This window comes from Ambystoma mexicanum, chromosome 7q (genome assembly GCF_040938575.1).
Source record: "Ambystoma mexicanum isolate Mex_15411 chromosome 7q, UKY_AmexF1_1, whole genome shotgun sequence".
Classification (NCBI taxonomy): Eukaryota; Metazoa; Chordata; class Amphibia; order Caudata; family Ambystomatidae; genus Ambystoma; species Ambystoma mexicanum.
In genome coordinates, this window is record NC_090941.1 from 944,461,776 (window position 1) to 944,488,129 (window position 26,354).

At 44.0% G+C, this 26,354-nt stretch overlaps 1 protein-coding gene across 1 annotated transcript in view; it reads left to right on the plus strand.

Moving 5' to 3' along the window:
* INTS4 (integrator complex subunit 4) overlaps positions 1-26,354 on the plus strand; it is a 1,642,132-nt gene that overhangs the window by 13,198 nt on the left and 1,602,580 nt on the right. The window lies entirely within an intron of this gene.

A 26,354-nucleotide genomic window follows, 5' to 3' on the forward strand; every position in this document is an offset into this window, starting at 1 on the left:
GCGGGTTGGAAGTTGGACAACTAGTGCTTCACTGTCTGAGCCGCCCTCACACGCAGTTCTGCCTTCGACTATCAGCACTCGGTAGGATATTTCTGATCGGGATTTTATCAGGGCCGGAGCTCTCGATCAAGCCATCATCTTCTTTTGCTGCTCAACAGCGCCGCCCGGCCAGCATTTCTTAGCAACGCTACTTAGATTGATACAGCACCAACACTTCCTAGTCGGGTTGTTCATAATTGTAATGCTGCAGTAGCTGCACTATTTGTTTGGGACAGTTTATATTCATAGAAATACAAAGCACCCCTCAAATGGCCCTAATCAGAGTCTTAAAAGAAAATCTGACTGCTGATCCTGTATACTTCCCAACGTTTTCATGACAGACCAAGAAAAGGGCAGTCTTAGGCTGGTGTTAAGCTTGTGTTAGCTGGTGTTCCACATCTGCTCCTTTATCATATAGTGAATATGGGGTGACCCAAATGTAAAAGTGGACAGGAGCGAAATCCGCCAGGCACGTCAATTAACCAAAATGCCAGGGGTAGCTGAAGTGACATCACATTCGATGGCACCACAGGAATTGATGCCATATGACCCTTGACCCTGATGAAATAACATCACATGATAGTTAACCCCAATGCCATCACTTGAAGTGACTGACGGGTATAAAAAGAGGCACAGAAGATTACATTATAGAAAATGCCAAACCGGTACTGAAGTGCACATAAGACCTTTTTTAGACACTAACCACATTTTAATTAGGGTAGTACCTTGATATGTTATGAAAGGGGCCATTTTATGACAGGGGTAGACGTAGTAGACCCCTCAACTTTTTTTATTGTATTCAAGTTTATATAGTTATTAACAACCTTTTTACACTTTCAGTAAAAACCTATTTAAAATTCATTCTTCAAAGACCCAATTATCACTACATACATTCCATTACAAGAAAGGGATTGCATTTGTATAGCACCTATTGCCATTGGTATGGCCTCAAAGCACTTTGGTTTGAACGCCCTTGCCGAACTGAGGTCTGAGATGTGAGATGTGAAGGAGGATTCTAAAATGCATGTGTGCATTGTTAGCCATCACTAAGGTAGGTAGGGGGTGGTTAAGTCTCTAATAGCGACCCATGGAGATCTGGATACTGGATGGGTGCTGTGATGGACTTTCAGGCGAGTAGGGGAGTCATGGAGCCTATGTGCACAGTTGGACTGAATTTCTTTGTGGTACTCGCTTGCATTCTATTGGCCTTGGTGATGTGTTTTGTGAAGTCGTGTAATTTGCATATGTCTGTGGCTGTGCCCCAGGAGAGATAACAGCTATGTTCCCTTGTGATGGAGTGCTATACGTACCAGTGAATCAAGGCTGATATCTATGCAGATCATATCATACGGTTTGACTGGAATGCTTTCTGTGCATGCTATATATACTACCTTCTCTCCTCAAGTGACTCATCAGGTGCCTCTGCCTTCCTGTCTGGGTGTGATAGTTCACTCAGTAGGTGGACTCGGTCAGTCAGGATGCAGAAGGGAAGAGCCAGGTCTCGAGAACCTTCCAGAAAGCGAGGAGATCCTCTATGTGGCAGATTCTGAATGGAATCGAGTTCCAGATAGTGGGAGCTTGGTGAGAAAGAAGACCCTCCCTGCCCGCTATTCTGGTCGATTTTGTGACTGGGATGACGAGGAGAATAGCTGTGCTAAATCTCGGGTTTGCTTTGGGCCTGTAGGGTGTAAGTTTGTGTTGCAGATATTCTGGTCCTGTCTTGTACAGTGTTCGGTGGGCGATGCACATTGCTGTGAAGGTGGATTGATACCCGATCGGCAGCTAGTGAAGGACACAGAGGGTGTGTGTGATGTGTTTTATATGGCCTAGGGCAAGAGGGAGCCCCGCTGCAGTGTGTAGTACCCATTCGAGTTTTCTAAGTTGTGATGAGTGGGCCCCCAAGTATATGGTGTTAGCATAGTCTGTGAGAGCACAATAACCACGATCGCAGCAACTCTGTGTGGGAAGGTCAGGTAGGGAAGGATGCGTCGGAGAATGCGTGAGTGTAGGTAGCAGGATTTTGTCACTGATGTGATGTGGTAGTGTCAGGTCTGAGTCCATAGTGCATTCATGTTTTTTTATTGTGTTGGAGGTGGAGGAGGGTGGGCCTAGTGAGTGCAACCATGAGGTGGGATGGGGGAAGAGGTCAGTCTTCTGCAGATCATGATCTGATTTTCTAGGGTTAGGAAGGAGGTGGTTAGCAGTCATCCAGTGCTTGATTTCTGTGAGGCATGATGTGAGATTGCGGGAGGTGGAGGAAGGGCCCTTCGAGATCTTGAAAATTACTTTTGTGTCATCTAAGCAGTTGTAGCAAGACAGGCTGTGGGGGTGGATGAGCGCATGGAGGGGCTCAGGTAGAGGTTAAAGAGCAGTGGCGAGAGAGGTTGCTCTGTGGCACTTCATGTGTAACAGGGCAAGGAGCCATGTGTATTTTTGGGATCTGTTATAGAGGCAGGAGGAAATCCACTTCAGAGCTGCGTCCCTGATGCCGAGAGAGTGGAGTCTGTCCGTGAGGGTGTGGTGGTCAATGGTGTTGAAGGCTGCTGAGAGGTCGAGAAGAATTGGTGCGGCACAAACTTCAGAGTCTGAGGTTCTTTTGAGATCATCCCAGATGGAGACTAGGCACGGCTCAGTTACTTGTAAGGGCCTGAAGCCAGTATGGGCGAGGGTGGTTTCTGTGAGAGCAAACCTGGGTGTAGGTTGTTCAGGCGATTAGTTTAGCTATGAATCAGTTGTTTGAGATAGGTCTGTGGTTGGTCAGTAGGAGGGGGTTGAGAATGGATTTGTTTGAGCAGGGGATTAAAGTATGAGGTCTTGAATTCTAATGGGAAGGTACCTGAGGTGAGATATGAGTTGATCATGGATCTTGGGATGTTGCTGGCACAGGTTAAAGATAGGATTTCTTTTAGAAGAGTAGGAGGACAGGGCTCTACAGGGGATCCTGAGGTACGTCTGTTAGATAGTAGCTTTAGAAATTCAGAGTGGGAGATGGTAGAGAAGAGCGAGCAAACGGAGGGTGGATCTGAAAACCCAGTTGTGGATGCTGGGCAGTGGGGTGTGAGTGATGCTATTTTAGTGACAATGGCAAGCTTTCTTTCCAGGGCTCTGTTGTAGAAGTGGTATGGGAGAGGGAGGAGGCGGTTCATACTGGGGCTTTGAATCCAGAGATACGCTTATGGAGTTCCCTACAGTTGTTTGGCGGCATTGGTGATTCTATTCCAGCAATAAGATTTTTTTTGTCCTTGCGTATTTTTGCCTTGTACGCTTTGAGCTGCTGGGCATAGGCCAATCTATTCTTAGGTGACGGGTCTGCCCGCCATCTGCTTTTTAGGCTGTGGTTCTGGGATTTGAGAGCTGAGGTGTACCATTTGGGGGATAGGCTAGGCCCTGACTATTAGAGAAGTATTGGGGTGAGTGGGCTAAGAGCTTCCGAGAGCCCTCGATCAAAGTGGCGGATGGAGATCTGACCCGACTGGAGTGGTAGGGAGGCATGTAGGGAATTGGCCAGGTATGGAGTTACTTTGACTTTCTTCCATAGTGGGCAGTGGGTAGGTTGCTCTCGGGCTGTGAGGAGGATGAAGGGCCTACAGTCGAGAGAGTAAAGAAGAGGGGCTAGGTGGAAGAGGGATGATGGTTCAGGAGAGCTGAAGATTGTGTCTAGATTATGGCCTGCAGAGTGGTTAGGTCCTGATACTAGTTATGTGGGAAAGATTTCCAGGTTGTCCAGAAGGAATTGTGTATATGTGCAACGTCAAACCAGATACTGAAGTCACCTAGCAATGTGAGGATGGGGTGAGCGACCAAGATGGCTGCATAAAAGTTGCTAAGATTTTCTGCAAAATCAGTATGCCAAATCTTCTATTTGAGGCCACTGCCAAATTATTTTTGCTTTAGCTCTACAGTCAGAATAGGTTGGTAGCAGTTTTATACATCCAGTAGCGTCTATCATATGCCAAGTGCAACCTTAAATGTTCAGTAATGCCACCCAATGTCAGTTCATGCCTCATAGAACTGGTACTGTCACCCTATGTAGGAGCAAGCCTTGCGTGTTATATTGCTGCCATGACATGTTAAGTGCATCCTGAAGTTCCACAGTGATGCCATTCCGTGCTCTTTTATGCTTTTTCTAAGGTACCATATGTGCAGCCTCAAATGATTGATGCCATCATGTGCCAAGCTTAATCTAAAATGATCCATTCACACCATGTAGTTCCTTACCATGTTTGATGTGCAGCCTGCCATGACAGTGAATGCAGGGTTTGAAATGACGATGTAATGAGCAAGTGCTAAAACCAGCTTCTGGGTGTCGGGTATCACTCAATTGACAGGAGCTATCGCTTGTTCTTGGGAACCATGAGCGAGTACCCAACCCGCAAATCGAACTTCCAAATGAGATCCACACTTACCTTTTTGCCCATTTGTATGATCCATCATGTTTAAAGGTGCCCTAATTCTTTTTCATTAAGATTCTCAAATACTGTTTGTAAGGCACGGGGTGGCCTGGGGAGCCAAATGAAACTCGTGGTAGCTGTTGGTTTCAAGCTAATTGGGCTCTCCTGGACTAGAATCAAGAGCTAAATAAGCTCCCAGCAATTTCGAACCCTGTGAATGCCTCATGCAAATGGTATTTCACTGCATGTAATGTGCAACCTCGTGCCCGTGTGCTAACGTCCTATGGCAATGAAAGGCCACTTTGTTCCTTGTGTGCATGGCATCTTTACCATCGGGGTTCTGCAGCCTGTGGCTAATCAGATGTTTTAGCCTATGGCTCCCATAATCCCTCACAGTTGACTATGCTATAAAAGGCTGATTTAGTCCAAAATCAGGAGAGGCAAAGGTTGCATTAGCAACATTTGCACAAACATTGTAATATAAATATATATATATATATATATATATTTTATTCCCATGTATTGATAACCCACTCTCGTTCAGCTTCAAACAAGCCAGTATAAAATAAGATTCCCACACCTCAAGGAAGCAAAGAAACATTTTTTAAAGCGACACTAATTTAAAACTATGACCTTGTTTTGAGCCTATGCTTGGATTTATTGATGGTAACACTTGGGCATTTATAATAATCCATTACTTAGCGAGTTCTCCAGAGCACTTCACATAAAACACTTTTTTAAAATAAAAATGAATCTTACCCGGCAACTGAGACTAATCTTGATTTGTCGACCTCCGAAGAATGAAAGGTTGAGTAGACCATGCTAGGATTCAAACCGAGCACACATAGCTCAGTGGGTAAGTGCTCACTGCTGTGATCTAGTTCACCAGCTATTGTTCCTTAAATGTGCATACCACAGCATTTAGTAATGCATTGGCTCGAGGGGTTACGTTTCTTATTAATATAACGCTTATAATTACAGTGCTCTGAAGCAGGAGAAATATGCCATTGCCCACTAGTAAATTTGATACTAGTAGTGTTATATTTGGTTTAAAAAGGACTGGAGGGAACAGGAAAGGGTGTTTGGTTAGGTATCCGTAAAATTGTTTCTTTTTAACTGCACAATTAAACAAAATACAGGTCTACCATTGGGTAGCTTAGCAAGTTAAAAGCTGTGCCAGGCTACCCTTTACAAGTTCTTGTTTCAGCCATGCTGAACCAGCCCTTCATCCACCTGAGGGTGATGGCAGTGACACCTATGTTTCAGCACTTACAAGCAGAAACATGAGCTCTATAAATAAAAGTATGATATAGCAACTATTTTTCATAGACACAGGAAAATCTAGGCCACAGTGACATTGTGGCGCATTCTTCCACAAAATGATAATCCTCAGAAACGTATAACAATCAAGTTAACTATAAATAAGAAGCTCGGGGGCATCCAGTCGGCCTGGCCTATATATACATATTAATCTGCAGCTTTGCAAATACAACACTTTACAGAAAGCCAAGCTTCACATGGTGATTTCCCAAATTTAAGAGGGCTTCAAGAACTCTCTTTAATTTTGTGTGCACACTGTCTCTGCGTTCAGGATTTGACATGGGATTGCAGAGGCAGTGCCAGGGGTCGCAGCGGAAAATCTTGGCAACCCCCAAATGACGTCCATGAAATTGGCCAGTGTTCCCTTACTTTATGTGATACAGAGCACTGTTCCAGGATGGCAGGAAAGGGCACTTTTTATTTTTTCACTTCTCCCCTACTGAGGATTCAAGCCTGGGCCCTGATAGTTGCACTCCAGTGTCCCATCCTAACGTGCTATTTCACAGGTGTTTGACTGCTTATGTTTATTTCATACATGCTTACCAACATTTGAGTGCCTAGGAGGGAGATTTTGTGGGAGAACTGAATTTTCCCATTGAATTGTATTATTAGGAAGGAGAAAGTAAAAACAAGAATAGCAACATTTTTGATTGAACAATTGAGTCTCTGCCTATATTGGGACGGATGGCAAATATGTTATTTGTATAAACTGCTTGGGACATAATGCCAATTGACAGGCCACAAAGCACTGCTCGGCAGTGCTCTGTGTTTGTCTTGCTACAGGTATAGTTAGGGGTAGGGTTGGCATGAGGTGCGAACAGTGGGGTGCTGCTTAAGGGGGTGCTGCTAAAATCTTCATGCTCTGGGGGACAATGACAAACTAATGTTCGTCATTTAAATGCATTTTTTTCATTGTGTTTTTGTCTGTCTTGATAGTACTGTTGTAAAACGGTGGTGTGAGGTGGAAGAAAAGAAAGGGGTTTCAATTGGGGGTGAATATCGGTTGGTGGGGAGCAGGGGCAGAAGAAGAGGGCGGAACAGGAGGAACATTTCCACTACTTTGTTTTTCTCCACACTTCGACCACTGGGGTGACCTGCTTCGCTTCCTGTCCTCCATCTGCAATCTCCCGTACATATTTAATAACTGATAGGTACGACACAAGTCATTCATTTAGCCCATCTTTAGGCACATTGAGGCTGTTAGTCCTCAATGTGCCTAAAGATGGGCTAAATTAATGACTTGCGTGGAGGGTGTTGTGGCAGATGTGATGTAAAGTTCCCTCACTGCGTGGTGATGTAGAACGCATCACTGCACTTTGGTTAATAAGGCCAGGTCATGCATGGAGCCAGCAATTTTCGGCACGTGCCTTGTATCTTCGTGTCTGTCTCCTCAAGTTGATAAGCGCCGGAGAAACAATGCCTATGCCACAGGCTGAGGCCCCACCCCAGCACCACTTAACTCTGGTGACAAAGCGATGGCCTGCACATAACATGATCACCAGATGACCATGCCAGCCTTGGGAGTAGCTGTGCAGGCTCTGCTCCCTCTTGATAGACCTGCCATACGCTATGGAGCTTGGCACACTGCACATTTCTGAAGGTTGGTGATCTGTTTGTAGCTGCACACAATAATATGTACAAATCAAATAATAACAGGAGAAGCTGGTCAAAGACCACATCAGAGTGGTACCACCCCACCGCAACAAGACACCATCTGGAGGGTCGGGTGCAGCAGCTGTTTTACAAAGGCTAAGAAGGGTATGTAGTCACATAGTGCCATGATGTGAGGTGATGAAGACGCTGGTAACAGACCTGTCACTCGCCCCATCCCATTGGTGAGTCATGACATCAAATTCTGCCAGTGATGATAGAGTGCTGCGTTTCGGTCAACCGCGTTGTTGGTCACTGTGAGTGGAGAGCCTAGAAATACACTTTGCAGCAATGAGAGAGGAAAATGGAGCAGTGAAACAATTCTCCCTATTGTACATAGTTGGCCGTGTGGTGCATTCGATTTTTTTTTTTAAACTCTCTCCCTGAGTGAATGGTCATGCCAGGTGTCCAAAAACACGTTAACCAAATGCCTTAGCTCAATGGTCAGTACAAATTATGAACAGTTCTTTCTAAGCAATGCAAAACGGGTGGATGAGACCCTGGATGCCTTTCATGTCTGTTTGAGAAATTTGCTGTTCACCTGCACACTGCTCAGTGAAGAAGATGTTTGAACACAAGTGATTCAAGGCTGCTTCTCTGTAAAACTACATATGGAAACACTGTTTGACCATGGCATATCTCTAACCAAAATTCCGGAAGTTGATCGTGGACAAAACACTTTGTTACTTCTGCATGGAGGACCTGTTGTGTCAAGGTTGAAGCCCAAAGAAATGAACAAGCAGGCCAAGTCCGAGATGGGGATGAGGCCACCTGGTAGTTGCAATTACTGTGGTGGAAAATTAAGAATGGACCGATGTGTCATCAAGCAGAATTTGCAATACTGTTCACCAGGCAAGAGATCAGTAATAATGAAATCGGGCAAGGGATTAGCAATAATGACTGTCAAGATGGCATAGGAGTAATGATGAGGAACTGGGACTTTTGTTATGATAACCTGATAGAGGATTAGCCACAAAGAGCGGTGAAATAAGATTGTCAATAAAGGACACCAGACTGAATTAGCCATAATGATCTCATGCAGGTTTAGCATTAACTACAAAGTGGCTGATATATTTTATTACTTGGCTACGCAGCCCACCTCTAACCTCAACCATTTTAAAGACCTAGTTCTATCCTCATACGCATATCCCCATTCTTCATCACCATGCCCCACAGTATCCAAGGAAGGCACTGGTGCAGGCCGTTGCCCACTCACAGTATCCAAGGAATGCACTGGTGCAGGCTGTTGACCACTCACCATGAACTCCAAACAGCTGTAATAACCATCAGGGCAATGCCCAACAGGCACCGCCCCACCTTACTACACAGATGTAACCCTCCTCTCCTTTCCCCCCGCCCCCAAGCCAGCTTTAGGGGCACATCCTCCACGGTCGACCACCAGTCAAAACTAATTAGAAACAGTGCCCTTTTCCATACATACCTCGACTCCAGTAAACTGACCACAACCACCTTAAGTGAGAGGAAATAAGGGACACGGGAAAGAAGGGGGAGAGCAAATGGAATGCAGAATTGGAATAAAAGGGAGAGGAAAACGGGTCTAGTGGATACATTTCCAATTTTGCAACCAGAAGCTCTGGGTTCTAATACCAAGATTCCAGCTTGACCAACATTTAGCTATTTTGTGCTTCCGTTTGCTTATCTGTCAATAGTGGCAGTGTTCAGAAATAAAATGAACACGAATATAAAGTGCTTTATTAACCAACAATCCAACCTAAGAGATGGAAGGTATTCAGTCTCCTGGCTAAACCTCTGATTTTAGAACAAGTTGATATAGGTTCTAATGCCAGCGTTGCCACTTGAGAAATGCTTTGTGATCTTGGGCATATCACTTTAGTTACTCTAGCGTCCTTATCAACCAAAAGTGGGAGTGCATAGAAATTAACTGAATACCATTAAAATGTGTTACATTTAATGTAAACATTGGGAAGGAGCGGAATATGGACAGGTTCCGATCATGGCTTTCCCATTTACCAAAACAAGTTGGTATTGGGATCAGTGATACTGCCTAATTTTGCGGCTGCGGCAGTGGGTGAAAGGCTCCTGCACCGAATCCTGATTAAAACATCAGTACAGCAGTGAAAACCATAACAAAGGAAGAGACAAAACCTCTGCACAGCAGTGGTAGACGCTGCAACACCAGAAAATGGATAAAGGTGATGATAAATGCAAATTGCAGATTTCTACTACTTCAAAGACTGTAGCACTCTCACTCTCACAGTTGGCAATGTTGGATGTCCCGCAATCAATATCAGAGTGGTCGACCGGGACCATAGGAGATGAGTTTGCACCAGCCCTGTCGGAGCTATTACGTGAGATGTGAGAAATAAGGCATGCTTTGTTGGCAAAAATAGATGTGATTAAACATGATTTGATTTAACAACACCTCAATACAATCTCCTCCAAAGTCTTGAAGTTTAAAATATTGAAATACTTTTTGAAATGTCGCATTTGAAATAGATCACACCTAGTGACGACAAACTCTCAGGAAATGTATTTGCCGCAACAAGTCGAGAGCTCGGCTCCCAAAATGACTTGATGCCGGATTCCAGACCTGAGTGCCCCTTGCAAGCTCTTTGGGCTTGGAGTACACAATCGCGGCTAAAAACAAGAAGAGGAAGATAAATGAGTGCTTTCAAAATAAACGCTGGACCACCAGAGACTTGGACAACCTAGAAACCTGTGGAGTAATTGCCACCCCCCCCTGTTGCAAGGCAATTGGTGATTGACTGGGAGACTTCTGACCTGTGTAACGGGATCCTCGACCAGCAGCAAACGCCCATTCTTTTTCTGGATGGGGCTGGTTTGGAAACTCGGGATACCAAAATCACTGTTGTAAGGGGACAAGTCGAAGGGAAGGGGAAAAGCATCCAAAATTGCCGGATTTAACTTTGACTAGTGAAGTCAAAACAAAGTTTAAAGCTGGCAATGTGTTTTAGTTATTAAGATCAGAAGTGCAATCTCGCTCTGAATTCTACTAGAATTGACATGGGAAATTGTGGGCTTAAGGTCGGACATTATTAGTGTTTAATGAATGAGATAAAAGAATTAAAGGGTCAAACCCTAAATCTGGAAAAGAAAATTAAGAAATTACAACAAACAATGTTTGAATCCTTCACCCACGTGGAACATCTTCTAAAGGGGGAAAAGTACTCGAGATCTTCAATCGTCTCTCAAGTGTACAAGCAAAGGTGATTAATAGTTCTTTGCTGGAACAAATTTCCAATGAACCTTTTGATGATACCTCGCTCTCTGATTCTGTGTTGGAGTAACTCATGAGATTGACGAATACGGTAGAGAGATTGGACGAGATGGGCGAACAAATAGTTCATCCTTAAAATCCGACCGCCGTGCTCACAAAGCCTCCTTTTTTCATCCAACTTCAATGTAAGGGGAAAGGCAACGTAGGAAGAATCGTAACATAGACTTGGTGGACAATATTCCCATTTCCCAAAAGTTGGAATCAAAATAAAAAGGGGCAGAAGATAAACTGTAAAGGCAACATTTGTATGCGCTCTACGCCCTCCAAACATAGAGTACATTAATTCTAAAAAACAGAATCCGAACAAAAAGAAGCGTGCGCAAAAAGCTCAAGATCAGGTGACTTCCTCTCCTCTGACTAAAGTTTCTGCGGAAAGTAAATGCTGAAGTGTGGTAAATACAACCACAGATTCTCTGGCGAAGACTTCAATAGCTTCACAAACAATTCCTCAGGTATTGGGTAAATCACTGGAATCTATATTTTACAGATGTAAAATGTACCAGGATTCCGAAAAGACTTCAATGAATGAGACCTGGAAGCGGGTCTCTGGGTGTAATCGTTCCGGGGTGTATAAAACGGACCTAGTGAACAGATGTGACATTAGAGATCTTTTGCGAGACTAAGACGTCCTGCCGAGATGGGAACCAATTTTCAATCCAAGTAGGGAAATTGCTAATGCCCAACCCCTAGTCGCAAACCACGAAGCTAGTGCTTCTGATTCGGAGAAATGACGCAAGATTGGAGGACGGTAAGAACTTTTGCTCAGAAACGCTTGCGGTATCGGGACTAGCGAGTCAGCAATTGCTGTGGAAAGCTGTGCCAGCGTTACCGGGGAGCAAGACTTTCAACACATAGGGAGGAGAATGAGTGTGTTTTTGTTCTCTGTCACCTTTTGCGATTCCAAGATTATGGTTGCACCAATTTAGGAGGGGGAAGGACTTTAAAGGCCTCAAGAGTTGGTGCACAAACTCTATTGTCATTTGCTAAGGAATTTAGAGACTTGGGCTTAGAAAGTTCCACCAGTCCCACTGTAGACCAAGAATGTTTACAAGCCGGAAAGGAGGAGAACAAGGTGGATGGACCTTCCTTGCTAACCCCAGTTGCCTTGATAGTAGGAGCAGAAAAGAAGCCAGGGAAGGAGGAGAATGTTATGCCAGTCATGTGGAAAAAGGTTCCTGAGATAATGAGCATTGAGGGAGAACGGGGATTTACTTTAGTAGCTTCTGAGTTGAGAATCTTAGGCTGGAACACGTGGGGTTCCAGTTCCTTCAAATCAAGGGTCATGAAGGAGGACATTTTTGGTAATCGTGATGTAATTCTATTTCAAGAAACATGTTTGTTGGATCGTTTGAAATTGGATGGTTTTAGTACCATAGAGCAACTGGCTATTGGAGGTATGTCTGATAGACCAGCAGGGGGCCTAGATGATATCAGTTCAGGTTTCTCTGGGCTTGCACTAGAACTAATCCCCACTAGGGGACAAGGTCTTCTGGCTGCCAGGCTTATAACGCAGGCTTCTGATCGACCTCTTGAAATGGTTATTATTGATGTGTACTGGAGCCCCGCAAGTTCAAACCTGATAGATTTCTTGGAATCGTTAGCTGCTCTGCTGTCTAGGGTGAATGACCAGTACGGTGGAGCGGGTATTTTGATTATGCAAAGGGTTCTCCTAATGTACTTAAAGAACCATCAGTTAACGGTCAAAAGTGGACTCAGTTTCTGGAAGGTTGGAATTTGAAAATGGTTAACTGGAACATCGGGGATGATATGCCATCAGCCCCAACTTCGTGATACTAGTTGTTCCATTCTTTACTATCTAATCTTATCTGATGTTCTGTTTGTCTGCTGTGTGTATTTTTTAGATTCTAAGTGGCGATTTGAGCGATCATAACAGACTATCCGCTGTTTTGAAATTAGAAAGCCATCGTAACAGTTTGCATTCCAATTCAGATTTGCTTGTAAACAACAGAAAAAACAGTCAAGAAATGTAAACAAAAAGGCAGGCGTCTTAACAACAGGCTGTTAAGTTTGGATGTATAGTCCGGAGGAGCTGATTAATAGTCTGTGTAATCCGGACAGTTTTACACATTTTCTAGCGGAAATAGACCAACTCAGTTTTAACAATTTTGGGGCGTTTAAAAAGCATGTACATGTGTTAGATGGGGAATCGTGGCGTAAGAAAAAAGAACTGAGAATAGCCATTAGTGAACGTAAATGGCTACAGAAATTGGTCAAGGGCGCACAGATATTTGCGTGCCTAAAAATATGGGGAGTTGATGGTAAACTTCTTAGTGACTAAGAACTCCTGTAACCTTTGGAAACTATTGAATAATCTGAACTGCAAAATCCCAATTACAAAGTAATGTTATTGCTGACGTTAGTTGATGTAATTACTTTAGGGATATGTTTAAATGTCAGGTAGGAAATACAAGTTTTATAAAAACCCACAGCAACATGGCAATTGACCTCGAATAGGGATTTGGTTGTAGAGTTGTTTAAGAAATAGTCTGTTTCGAGAGCTCCACGCCTCAATGGACTTATGAATTCAATTTGAAAAGCGAACATTGATTTATGTGAAACAATTCTGACGCTGTCTTTCAGGAACAACCTCCCTCTTGATCTCAGAGCCCAACCTGACTTGGAATCTTTCAAAAAGAACTTTCAAACTTAGCCGTTTCTTTGACCAGTGGCTTAGCCCCCTTGTCCATCGGCTTTTCCCTCTCTCGAGTTTGTTTTGTCCCGCGCCCTTATGCCCAGGGGGTCGCAGCTGCGCTATATAAATGTGTAAACTAATTTAAGACGTAAGAGACCATCTGCCTCTTGGAAGAGTGCAGTTATCGTTCCTATACACAAAAAGAGCGGTTGGGAGGATCCATCAAATTACCGCCTGATTGCTCTTCTAGATGTGGACGGAAAGTTATTTGCTTCAGTTGTGCTAAGAAATCTGGAGGACTGGGTTAAGAGCAAAAAAATATTGGAACCTTCCAAACTGGATTTCACAAGGGGCTCTCGAGCTCCCTAACGAATTAGTAATGTCAGTGATCTCTAGCCCGACTTTATAAAAAAGAGGGCCGACTGCTCCACAGAGCTTGGTTGGATTTGTCCAGAGCATTTGACACTATCAACAGGGAACGTCTCTGGGCTAAACTTGATTCGTAGGGAATTCCAAAAAATCTCCTAGTGATTCTAATGAGCCTATATGAGAGCTCCACTATGTGTGTCACACTGAAAGGCCAACAGGCTGTATCTGATGAGATACCAAAGGACACAGGTTTGAGGCAGGGGTGCATTCCCCCCCACCTCCTGCCTCTTTAACTTTTCATTTAGCAGATCTTTCTGCTGCCTTGGTACGGCATTCTCTGGCGAGCCCAAAGATTGGCTTGCAGCCTTTCCAGTGGATCCCATACACATATGACATCGTCCTGTTGGGCTACACTCCCAGAATTCTGCAGTGATTACTGAATGCTTTTCGGATGTAGGCAGATTTACTGGTTAACCCGGCTAAATACCAAATTCTAATATTTAATAACTACTGCACACGTAAATGTAATTACAAGTGGTTGTTGCAGAAGCAGTCACTTCCAGTGGTGAAAGAACTGCTATACTTGGGCATCAAAGTTAAATCGGCTCAGTCTCGGGTTGCTTGAGAAGCAGATTTTGAGCTTAAATTAATCCCACTGACAGCAAAGATGAAGAAAAATCCACGCAACATTTTGCTAATTCTTTATAAGGCCATTATTATAAAGCAGCGGTTGTTCCATTATTACTTTACAGATTTGACACTATTCCCAACTCCCAGTTGATAAATTGGGCACACATCGAAGGAAAAATATGGAAATGTTCTCCATTTACACGCTAGTTATCCTATGAGTAGCCTCGGATATGAACTGGGTTTAGCCTCCTTAAAAATAAGTTTAGACTGGAAATGTTTGACAACGTTTAGATGCATACTAAACTCCACCAAGGATTCTCTAGATGGAGTTATCCTACAAGATCTGAATGGAGGACTTCACGTTTTTGGTTCAACTAAGAAATTACGTGATGGGAGTTCTGGAGGGGTGTGATCGTACTGTAGTTGAGCTAATTGAGAATCCAGCGGGCGTGAAGTTGGCTCTGTCTTGAGCAGACTGTCTTACCACTATTACACAAATGAGAGTCTGCAAGGTATTTAATTCTTTAAATTTTTGATAAACCCAAAAATGTGGTCCCAAATGAGCTGACATGGTTTCTGCAGCTTAATTTAAGGATAGCATTTTTGAGGGTACGATTAAACCTTGTTAAAACAGCCGAGGTCCAGTCTGCTCGAGTGGGGCCTGCAATCTCTGTGGTGAATGTAGGGTTCAGTCTTTACATCATATTTTGCTATCTTGATATCTTGTAGAGGTACCAGGGAGCTCTGTGAAACTCGATTAAGGAATTTTGTGGAGTGCATTGATTGGTTGGTAACAGACTCATTCTGGGAACGATTGATAGCAGGTCATGAAAGAGCTCAAACGATCGAAGTCGTAAAACATTGTATGTGTGTCAGGATTTATTGTTTAGAAATTAAGCTTATTGTATGTTTTATTGCTAATGTTTGTTACAATTTTCTTTTCTTCTTTTTTTTTGTACTTTTTTTATTAATGTTTTAGAAATGTGTACATTTGGAGGATGTTGTTTGTGAAAAGTCGTATTGTCTGCTGTAACACAATAAAAAAAGGAGGCTTCTGATCTTTACTATCAGTGTTTTTGCACATGGCCAAGTAGTATCGCAACATATCTGTTTTGTTCCACGATTGTGGTGGCAGAGTCACTTGTGATTACCGCAGCTGCATTGCATGTCTGGGAGCGCATACAAAGCATGCTATTGGCATACACTCCCAAAACGAAATAAAGTAAACTGCATATGCACCTATTAGTGCATGACAATTTTGAATTTGTTGTACAAGTCTTGTTGCATGTGTATTTTAATAATAATGCTTTTATGCAAAACATTTTAAATTGTTGTTTTAACTGTTTTGTTATTGGTGTGATGAGTTGTATGCAAAAGGCTTTATTGTATTAGCCATATGCATAAAATAAAAATACTGATTGGTGATATGGATGCACAAGTGAATAGACGTAAAGGTAAATGAAGCTTGCATCGAGGCTCAGGAAGGAGAGTCAGACTAGGCATTGTTCAAAATTAAATTGGGATCCCGTAATCGACATGCAGAGGCACAATGGATGAGATTTTGTTTTGTTTTTTGAAGCACTGATGAAAGCGACACCTCTAATGGGATATCACTCCAGCTTCTTTAATGTTGAATGAGCTCACAGGGTTTCGACTCCTGCGCCCCCCCCCCCACCACCACCGGTAGGCCTCAGTGTCTGCCAACGGCAAAGGCCCCCAATTACACAGATTCCAACAGTGCACCTTGTGCTTTTGAGAAGCAGAAACAGTTACATCCAATAGAGCAGAGGTGAGTTTATTTTCTGATTTTAACTAGTGCAGTACAGAAGACAAGTAAGGAGTTAACACAAGGAAAGGCAGCACTTCGCAACTACCAACTGGCCCAATGGTATACCCTGCCCTGCGGTTATCCGGATTATCTACAACTTCAGAGCGCATTTCTTCACACACCCCGATGCGTCCAATTGGCAAAAGGCAACTCGGCACAGTATTTTTCAGATGACCAATATTGCAATGCAAAAGAAAAGGGTCAGATTAGTAAATAAGAGATCATTTATCGAAAGAGAAGGAAACATTGTTTATAGTAACATTAGTGCTGGTGGATAGAGAATATCTGCATTTATTGTTACCCAAAAATACAGAACCAAAATGAATGTATCAGAGAACGCTTTTGACAGGAAACTATAGCTGATTTGCCGCAGATTTCGTGTAAAACCTCTGATCACGAGGATAAAACATCTGAAAAGATGAGAAATATATGTGTGAACAATGACTGGACAAGACTTATGGCCATAGAGTCTGGTAACTAATCACAAATCACTGGAAATGTCACCACACCTAAAAGGAACCGGTGCCAGAGGAAAGTATGATTATATATTGTGCAGAAGATGGGTGCAGATTGAGCAGTTAGACACATTCTGGATGCAGGAGTGTTCTCAAATGGCATGTAGAAAAGTATTCTTGCTTTCATTCCAAGAACAAGTATTAGGCACATGTGGCTCATGACCGGTAGTGTTACTGCTTCAAAAGATAAATGTCTGCATCAGAAAACATACAAAATTCATCTTGATGAACCAGTTAATAATTTACTTCAAAAAAACGTTCTTGATAAAAGATATCGGGTACAGTTCAAACGTTTGTTCTGTCTTCTGTGAAGGCATCATAAAGCAAGACACAGATAACAGATTCAAAGTTAAAATAGAAATTATTTATTAACTCAAATGTCTGGATGGTAGAAGGCCTAACTTGCCCTAAGCTCAGGTGGGATTTCCCTGCATGAACGAAACTAAGAAAAGTCTGAGTCAAAGAGTTCAATTTATGTCTGGGTCCAAAAACCTATCCTTGCCCTCACAACTGAAGCTAAACAATGTGTAGGGATGTCAATAATAATGGAAATGGTGATTAACATAAACTTGTGAGCTTCTTCCAGCTCTTCGCTGCCTTTTCATCTCCCCTTGCTCAAGTTCAAGAAAGTTCCACAAAAGTCTCAAGATTACCTTTGTCAAGTTCAAAGCAATACAGTTCCACACAGTCCTCGGGGTTCTCTTCCCCAAGTAAAGAGGTAACACAGTTCAAAAGAAAAAGGGTCTTGAGGCTCCCTCCTCAAGACAGCATCTGCAATTCATCAAGTCTCGGGGTTCTCTTCTCCATGACTTGAACGTAGCAACTTGTACTTGCCTCCGGTTTTCAAAGGTCAACACAACTCCTGGTCAACTTGACCTTCCTTCTTGATTGCCTCAACAGTACACTTACAGTTCTCCTTCTTGGTGTGTTTTACAACGTCTTTGGTTTTCACATTTTATAGCTCACTGGTCTAGGTGCAGTTGTCGGACCACACGGTCCACCCATCACAAGCCACGCATCCAGGAACCCTATGGTCTTCAGCCACACAGGTTCTGTGCATTTGCCCTGTGTCCCAATTCACATTCACTTAGCTTCTCTTTGTTGGCCTCCTGGCTTTATTTGCTGCTTCAAACGCTCCTGGCTTCTCCTGGTCAACCTCTTACCTCTGCCACAATGTGGCGCACGTCTTATGCCAATCCACACTGTCTCCATTCGTATAGTTCACTTTGTGGTGGTCTTATTAATTTCCCACCTTTCAGTCGCACTCTTTGACACTTGCGCTCTTCTTTTTGTAGGTTGTTTTGAAATGTGAACTTTCCCGTTTGTGGGCAAAGCTGTTTGCTAAAAGTCAAAGTTTCACTCAACTCGGTATTCAATATGCATGATTTAGCTTTGCCACAATTTTTTATTCGGTTTGGTATTCAATATGCTTAAGTTAACTTTGCTTCAATTCATTAAGTTCCGTATTCAATTTTATGTCGTAGGGCACTTAGTTACTCACAAGCAGCCCCTGACTTCGAGTGCCGTTCCCCTGAACTCGCTGGTCCTCATCGTTCCCCCTCAGGTGGCTCTGCTGCTGCTTTGCAGGCTGACTGGCTGCTCTCTGCAAGCCCCACTCGCACTTTGGGTGCTTCCCAGCACACACCGGCAGCTCTGCTCCTCTTCCCTGGACATGGATGGTGTCCTTTCTTCTTTCTTCCTTTTCCCGCAGATATCCCGTGTCTCCCACACCTGTGGCAGGCGTGCTGGCTGTCTCTTAGGTCCCCCATGACTACCTCCTCACGGAAAGGGTCCCCTGCTGGTCTCTCCCACACAGCCCTACCTGATGCTCGCTTGTCTCCTTTTATACCTCTGTGCAACCACTTGACAGGTTGCAGGTGTGAACTCCCAATTGGACTTGCTTGACCATAGTTAAAGGGACATGCCTGACTTTCACAGTACTTTGCAGCCATCTTCCTCGTCTCAGTACTAGAGTGGTGAAAGGAGTAAAGTGTTCATTACTCCTAGTCGACTCTTCCTCGTCCCAATACTGCCATAGGAAAAGAGTGGGAAAGTGAGGGGAGATGTTGTACAATAGCGTATAAGGGTTGGGGGAGGGTTAGGTTGCTCTTCAATAGGGAACGTGGGATACCATGTCTTGCCTGTGGGTACCCCACTCCCAATTCCCAAGGACCCTCCACCCAGGTGATCCTCGCTAGCTTCCCCAGCCCCAGGGTCAGGATCCAAAAGCAATGGCCTTTCCCTGGCCAGGGAGAGTAGGAGTGAGGATACCCTCAGGCTTCACACACTTCACAGGTTTCAAGAAGTTGAGATGCTGCATACACGCCTAGAAGAAAAAAGAACAGAGATGCAGAACAAAAACAGAATTTGCCCTCTGGATAAGCCAGATAGTCATCAGTGTCTTGCATTGTTAGAAAGGGATATACATTTCCACCAGAATCAAAATGCCAATGATGACTGTGAATCACCTAGGGACACAATTGTAAAACGAAGCTAGAAGGGCTTTCAGCAAAAGATTTCTTTGCATCTTTCTTGGTCGCCCTTTCTCTATTAACTTGTTCAATGGGTAACATTGCACCTCACCTCTGCATTACTCAGTCATGTAATGGCCCAATAAAGAATTGCGTGGATGAAAATGGTACTCGCACTTAAATGCAGAATCTGAACTCTGGTGAGCAGAAGCAGACAGTTTCTGAACCTTTTCCATTTCTGCATCCGTACTTGATGATGCTGCACTATTTATTTTATTTTATGTGCATTTGCATCGCGCAACTTGCAGCCCAGGGGCATTGAGGCGCTGTTACAGGAATGTGTAAGAGGTTTGACATACAGGTTCAAGCGCCATTAGGCTTCTTATTTAGTTACGAATTACATGACATACAGTATGAGAAAAAATGTGACGGGCCGAGAAAGAAAAAACAATATGGTAGATCTAACTTCGAGGGGTGGTACTAGGTTTATAGCTTTTAGTTAAGAGCTTAGTTTTGATGGCTTTGCAGAAAACTTGGTGGGATTCGATCTGTCTTAGGTGAGAAGGGAGTGCGTTCCAGTGAGTGGTGGCCAATGTAGGAAAGCTGGAGCCGCCTGCTCAGGCTTTACGGATTTTTGGGGTGAGAATCGTGTTGGAATAGCCTTCTCTGAGAGGCCTCGAGGCAGTATGCCTTGTGATTCTCTGGGATAGATATGGGGGTGCAAGCTCATGGAGGCATTTGTGGGTGATGGCAAGAGTTTTAAAGACAATTCTCTCTTTTACTGAAACCCAGTGAACCTGTCTTCTCACTTCAGAGATGTGATCTCTTCTCGATGTTCCTGTAGCTGCCCTGAGTGCGTTATTTTGCACCAGCTGGAGTTTGTTGAGGTTTTTTTGGGAAGTTCCTATGAGGAGAGCATTGCAATTATCAAGCCTTGAGCCGATTATAGCCCTGGCAATAGTAAGGCAGTTCTCACGAGATAAGAAAGGTCTGTCTGCGGTGAGCACTTTGGTGTAGTACACAGATGATGAGGGAATGGCATTGACCCGTCTGTCCATAGTCAAGTCGGCGTCCAGGTAGACTCCTAGGGTCTTGACATTATTAGAGACTTTGATAGGAATGTTCTCAATGGAGAAGGATGAGTACTGCTCATCGAGGTTGCCCAGGGTGGTGGGTGACCCTATGAGCAGGAGCTCAGTTTGTTCACTATTGAGGCAGAGGCAGTTGTCTGCCATCCAGGATTAGATGGTGGAGTAAATGGTGGTGATTGATGGTGATTGTGTTCTGATCTGCATCATAGTCCCCTGTGAGTGGGCAAAGCACCTGCTTGTCATCAGCTTAGTTCGTATATGAGATGTGCATGGCGTCAAGGATGCTGACCAGGGGTCTTGTAAAAAGGTTGTAGAGGTTGTAGAGGGTAGGTGCAATGCACAATCCCTGTGGAACGCCACATTTGATGAGGCTAGGGGTGGCACAGACTCTGCTTTCACGTCTCTCTGCTGGAGAAAGGAGGTGATCCAATCACATGTCTTTGGGGAAAAGTTGGCCTCAGAAGCTAAATGGCGACACAAGGTGTTGTGATCGACCAAATCAAAGGCTGCTGACAGGTCTAGGAGCAAGGTCTAGGAGCAGGAGGAGCGCAGGTTTGCCTGTGTCTCCAGTATCATCCATTTGATTTTTTAGGTCTAAGAGGGCCGTCTCGGTGCCATGACATGGGCGGAAGCCAGATTGCTGCAGGCCAAGAAGACGATTCTTTTCCAAGAATTGTTTGTAAAAATGGGACGGTGGTGATGGGCATATAGTCCCTGGAGCCGTTGGGTCAAGGGACGGTTTCTTGAGGAGTGGGCGAACCCATGCTTCCTTAAGACCAGATGGAACGTGTCCAGACTGGAATGATGAATTAATGAATGCAGTAAGGAAAGGCTCAAGGATTTGTGTCGAGTCTTTGACGAGTTGGGCAGGACAGGCGTCTCCTTTGTAGTTTGAGTGTTTAATGGATTTGAGCAGGGTGATTACTTCCATCTCGGTCATATCTCTAAAATGGAAGGTGGAGGGTGCGGAGGATTTGGTCATGGGCGGTTTAGGCGTAACCTTATGTAGGTTAGCTATGAGGTTATTCAGAGCTTTTTGGTTGCCGCGGATTTTAGTTTGGAGTGTGTTAAGTTTGTCTAGCATGGCTGACTGAATTCTCATCTTTAAGGAGAGAGGGAGGTGGCGCAGAGGGCTTTTCTAGTTCCCTGAAGATAGTGAATAATTCTTTGGAGCCTGATTTGGTGTTAATCCTAGAGTTGAACAATGTGGATTTGGCTAAGGTGATGTTGGCTTTGTAGGATGTGGAAATGGCTTTGAAGGCATTCCTTGTGGCTTCTGAGGTATTGGCTTTGCAGGCAGAGAGTGCCGCCCTCTTCCGTGAGCGTTGGTCAAGCAGTTCTTTTGAGAACCAGGTATTCGAATGTTTAGTTTTCTTGGCTTTTTTTAGGGTAAATGGCGCTATGGCGTCAACTGCTTGGGTGACGATATCTTTAAAGGTGTTGGCTAGGGTTTCTGGATCTTTGGAGAAGGGGGCTTGAAGGCCCGGCACTTGTAAGAAAGGTGCTAGGTTTTGAGCCGTGAGTAGGCGTGAGCTCCTTGCGAGTGCTGCAGGGAGGGGGGGTGATAGGTCGAGGAGGTCCTTTTTTAGGATCGATGTTGAATTGAAGATGGTGGTGATCAGACCAGGGGATGGGGCTGTTAGTGATGATTTCAATGGAGCAGTTATGTTGGCTGATCCAGTCAAGGGTGCGTCCTTTGTCGTGGGTAGGGTCTGTGATAGATTGTGTGAAGCCCAGGGTAGTGAGGCACTTCTTGAGGGAACTGGCGTGGGAATCCTTTGGGGGGTCGAGCACTAGGTTTAGGTCGCCCAGTAGGATGACTTGTGAAGTCTTTTTAATGTTGTCGGACAATGAGTGAATGAGGGCGTCCTGAAAGTCTGTAATAGGACCAGATAGACAATATGCATGTTAATAGTACAGTTGTGGGAGACATTAATTTTTAATGGGAGGTAGTCAGAGTTGTGGCCCAGTGTTCCTTCCACTTCTCTAATGGCTAACGTTTCCCGGGCAATGAGGGCTACACCCCTGCCTCTTTGGAGGGCCCGATCTTTTCTGAAGATAGAATATGCCTGTGAAGCTTGCGCTGAATTAGAATCGTCACTCTAAACGAGCATAGATGACATGGTACTTGTCACAGTAGAGTTGCATACAGAAGTAGATTTGAGGTAGATTATCTTGATGACACAATCTTTCTACAAGTGAACGAAATGGACGACCACAAAGACTCAGTAATCAACTGATGTTTCAGATAAAGACTGCACCTTGTGATAGTTGGGGGCATGATCCACCTTGGATGTTCCTTGCGGTTTATGGTGGTGTGTGTGTTGAGAAAGATCTGGAATGGTCCCTGCTAGCGAGGTTGCAGTGTAGACTCTCTGATGTGCTCGCAGGTAGATCCAACTGCCAGGCGTAAGGGAATGGCAGGATCACTTGGCCGGTCCCAGCAGTCGTTCCTTCACCTGCGAAAATAGATTTAACAACCGTCACACGGGATGGGACTTATAATAGTTCATTGTGATACTGTGTGCTGACAAAGCAGGGCCTGAAGCCATGCTGATTGGGCATTCAATCAAAATATCATGAGTTGACAGTCCAAGCTTTTTTGTTCGGATTATTTCGAATATGTAGCAAAACTAGTGGTAGAGCTTGCGCCATCTGCAGCCAGTCTCTTTGCACATTTAGACCGTCTGTTCTTAATTCACCACAGCATTCTCCTGCTAAATTGAGAACGATGAGCACAGTGAAAATGCTGGGGGATATTTAAAGCCTTGTGCATATCTCTAATTACCTGGCCAGTGAACTGCAGAAAGAGCAAATCGGGGTGTAAACTATTTGAGGCGCTCTGTCACTACCATGAGAGAGTCCACTTTCCAACATGGATACGCTTCCACCCACCTGTGCAATACATATACCACAACCGGACCGATTTCAAAAAAGGCATTTTGATGATTGCATGAATTCGGCATGTTTAAAAGGGGGACTTCTCGATTTGTATGTACGTAAGGCAAAAATAATTGTGTGATAATGATAAAATATGGTGCAAACCAGTTCCGATAAACTACAGCAATCGTTACACCTGTTCCAAAATGGGCCACTGTATGAACCAGTTGCCTTAATAAGGTGGTATAGGCACAACAAGGTGGCTATTTGGACAGTGTGTCAGGGTACAACTTCTTTTTTCGTGGACCCCTATTTCATTTTACACAGTAGAAGGAAATATACTCCAGGCAATATATCACAAAGTTTCAGAAAGTCTGTCAAAAGAATTCTTTCATTACTTTAGCAACCAGAAAGGTTTTCTGTTTCCAAATTGGCAGACCTGCGGTACGTTCCTGAATTGTGGAGTTGTAATCAAGCGTGGCATATTCTTCCTCATCTCGTACACCAATCATCATCAGTTGTCGGTCTCCATCTCTTCTTCTGCAGGCTACACAACTGGAAGAGGAGGATCGCATGGAAACATCAAGGTAATCATCTGGAGTGGGTTTCTTGGGTGGTATTACGGGCAAGACGGCAGTTCTGGAACCTTTCAATCTGATTACTTGCACTGCTAGTCTGTAGCCTCAAGACCCTTTTTCTTTTGAACTGTGTTACCTCTTTACTTGGGGAAGAGAACCCCGAGGACTGTGTGGAACTGTATTGCTTTGAACTTGACAAAGGTAATCTTGAGACTTTTGTGGAACTTTCTTGAACTTGAGCAAGGGGAGATGAAAAGGCAGCGAAGAGCTGGAAGAAGCTCACAAGTTTATGTTAATCACCATTTCCATTATTATTGACATACAAAGCCTTATCATGGATCTTCTCCAGGTCCCAATCTACTGCTTTGAGAATAGTCTCAGGGCTGGCCTCAGCATCTTCCACCTGGAGGGATTCCCTTAAGCAGCGTCGTCGGTCGCCAGCAGTTGCTCTTGCCTAAAGAGTGGGCTGGGGAGAGTGTGCAGATCAGGCATACACATCTTTCTCCCAAACAAGAGTTCAAATGGGTTCTTACCATTGCATAAAGACTGGTGTGGTAAAAACTTCTAAACACTAGAGGCACGGCCTCCACCCAGTTACCCCACTGAAAGGATGCATTTAGTCGGGCACAACATTGATTGGTTTGCCCTTCCTAAGAGCCCACTCCATCTCTGGTTTGGAAAAGTGCATCTCTGATCCTCAAGCCTCTAATGCCTTTCTCAGGGCCTGCTCTGCGAAAGCTGGACCATTATCAGCATGGAGCGTTTGAATTGCTGTCATGGCTACTACAACCTGGAGTGCCTGTATGACTGATTTGCAGTCTGCCCTCTTTTGAGGAATCATCCAGGTGAACCTAGTGCAAGAAGCCACTATTACTAGAATATACTTGTACTTATTTATTTTTGGTAGTGGGCCTATATGATCTGATATTGAATCTCAAAAGGCAAGGGTGCCTTTCTTAAAGGAGCCTCTTTAGGTTTTCTGATGTGGTCCACAGTTGTCTTAAGACATGTCACAGTTCACTATGTATACTTTAACCTGTTACCTTAATCCTGGACGCCAATACCTGTCAATGAGCAGCTGTGCAGTTGCAGTAACCCCAAAATAGGTAGATGCAAGTCCAGCATGTGTGGCTGCAATTGGCTTTTGCCTGTCTGCTCTATTAGGGATTAATCTTTAAATAGGATGCCCTTTTTTCATAGGAATTGTGACTACTGCTTTATTATTCTCAATGTCATAAATGTAATTACTTGGGAAACCTTTTGGACTAGGTATAATACCGAAACAAGCTTCTTTTATATCCTCATCCATTGCAGTTGCTGTGCGAGTTATGGCTGCTATCATTTTTCTCACTGTGTGCTCTTTGGCATATTTATCTGCTAATGCATCGCCAATGCTATGAATGCGCACTTCAGTATGTGCTCTTGTGTGCATCACGCATAGCAAAGAGTAAGTTTGCTTCCAGAGTTGCCTGGAAGCAATAGTGTTATGCCTGATATCTCTAAAGTCATTTTGAATCCACCAATGCAAAGCAGTGTTGATTTTACATATATAGTTAGTCGTGCAGTTAAATTTCCACTTTTCATGCCTACATTTAGGTTAATAACAACAAATAACAATTGACAAACAACTTCCTACATGTTCCATGTGTTATTTTTTAACATTGGTTGAGGGCAAACTCTTCAATGTCTGGGGCTTAGCCCTTTTGTACTCTTCATGTTCTCCAGTTAGCCAATGTCAATTGGGTGCTGTGGAATAATGAACTGGGTACCTAGTGGGTGATTCTTGCCTTAATTGGTGCACTCATTGGGGTTTGTCATCAGACGGGTGAAACATGTCTCAGATCAACGCTTTCCATGCTACACACTTATCATTACCATCAGGTTCCGATCTGTTTGTTCCCTTCACCCACACCTTGGTATGCCCACCTTTCAAATTCCTTGCGCCATTTTCCATATTGTGGCCCGGCAGCAGTTTTCCAGGACATGGCGATGGTTGTCTTGGCTAGTATGCATGCCAGATCCATAAACCTAACCACATGTTTGTGTTTGCTGATTTTGGGGTAGGCACCCAGCAGGCATTCTTTCAGTGACCATTCATACCTCTCTACTCCAGCCTCCTTGCAAGCTCGCTCTGTGTGTCCAGAAACTTTGCACACGCACACACCCCCAGAACATATGAAGCCAGTCTGCTTTCTCGCCATTGCACCACGGGCATTTTGAACTTGATTCCTTGTTAAATGTAGTTATTCTGTGCAGGGTCATATTTGTACGTACAGCACATCCAGTTGTATTAGCTTGAAGTGCTGGTTCCTCGATACTGCCTAAGGAAAGATCAGTATTCTCTCCCATTCTTTCTCCGTTGTGTCTGCACCCAGGTCTTTCTCCCATTGCTCATTCAGTGCTGTGCCTTTAGGGTTGGGTGTGTATCATCATGCTGGAAAACATAAGGTGAGTCTGATCATCCCTCTTTACAGGGCCCAAAGATACAAGTGAAAAAAAAATTAAAAACTAAACAAATGCAGTTTGCTGATGTGTCTGCAATATAACATAAAACGCAACACAGAAAAAATGGTCAAAAAGCTAAATTACATGTTGTATATGACTAAAAAAAAAGGGCACATTGTGCCACACACAGAACATATGTGATATTACACAAACT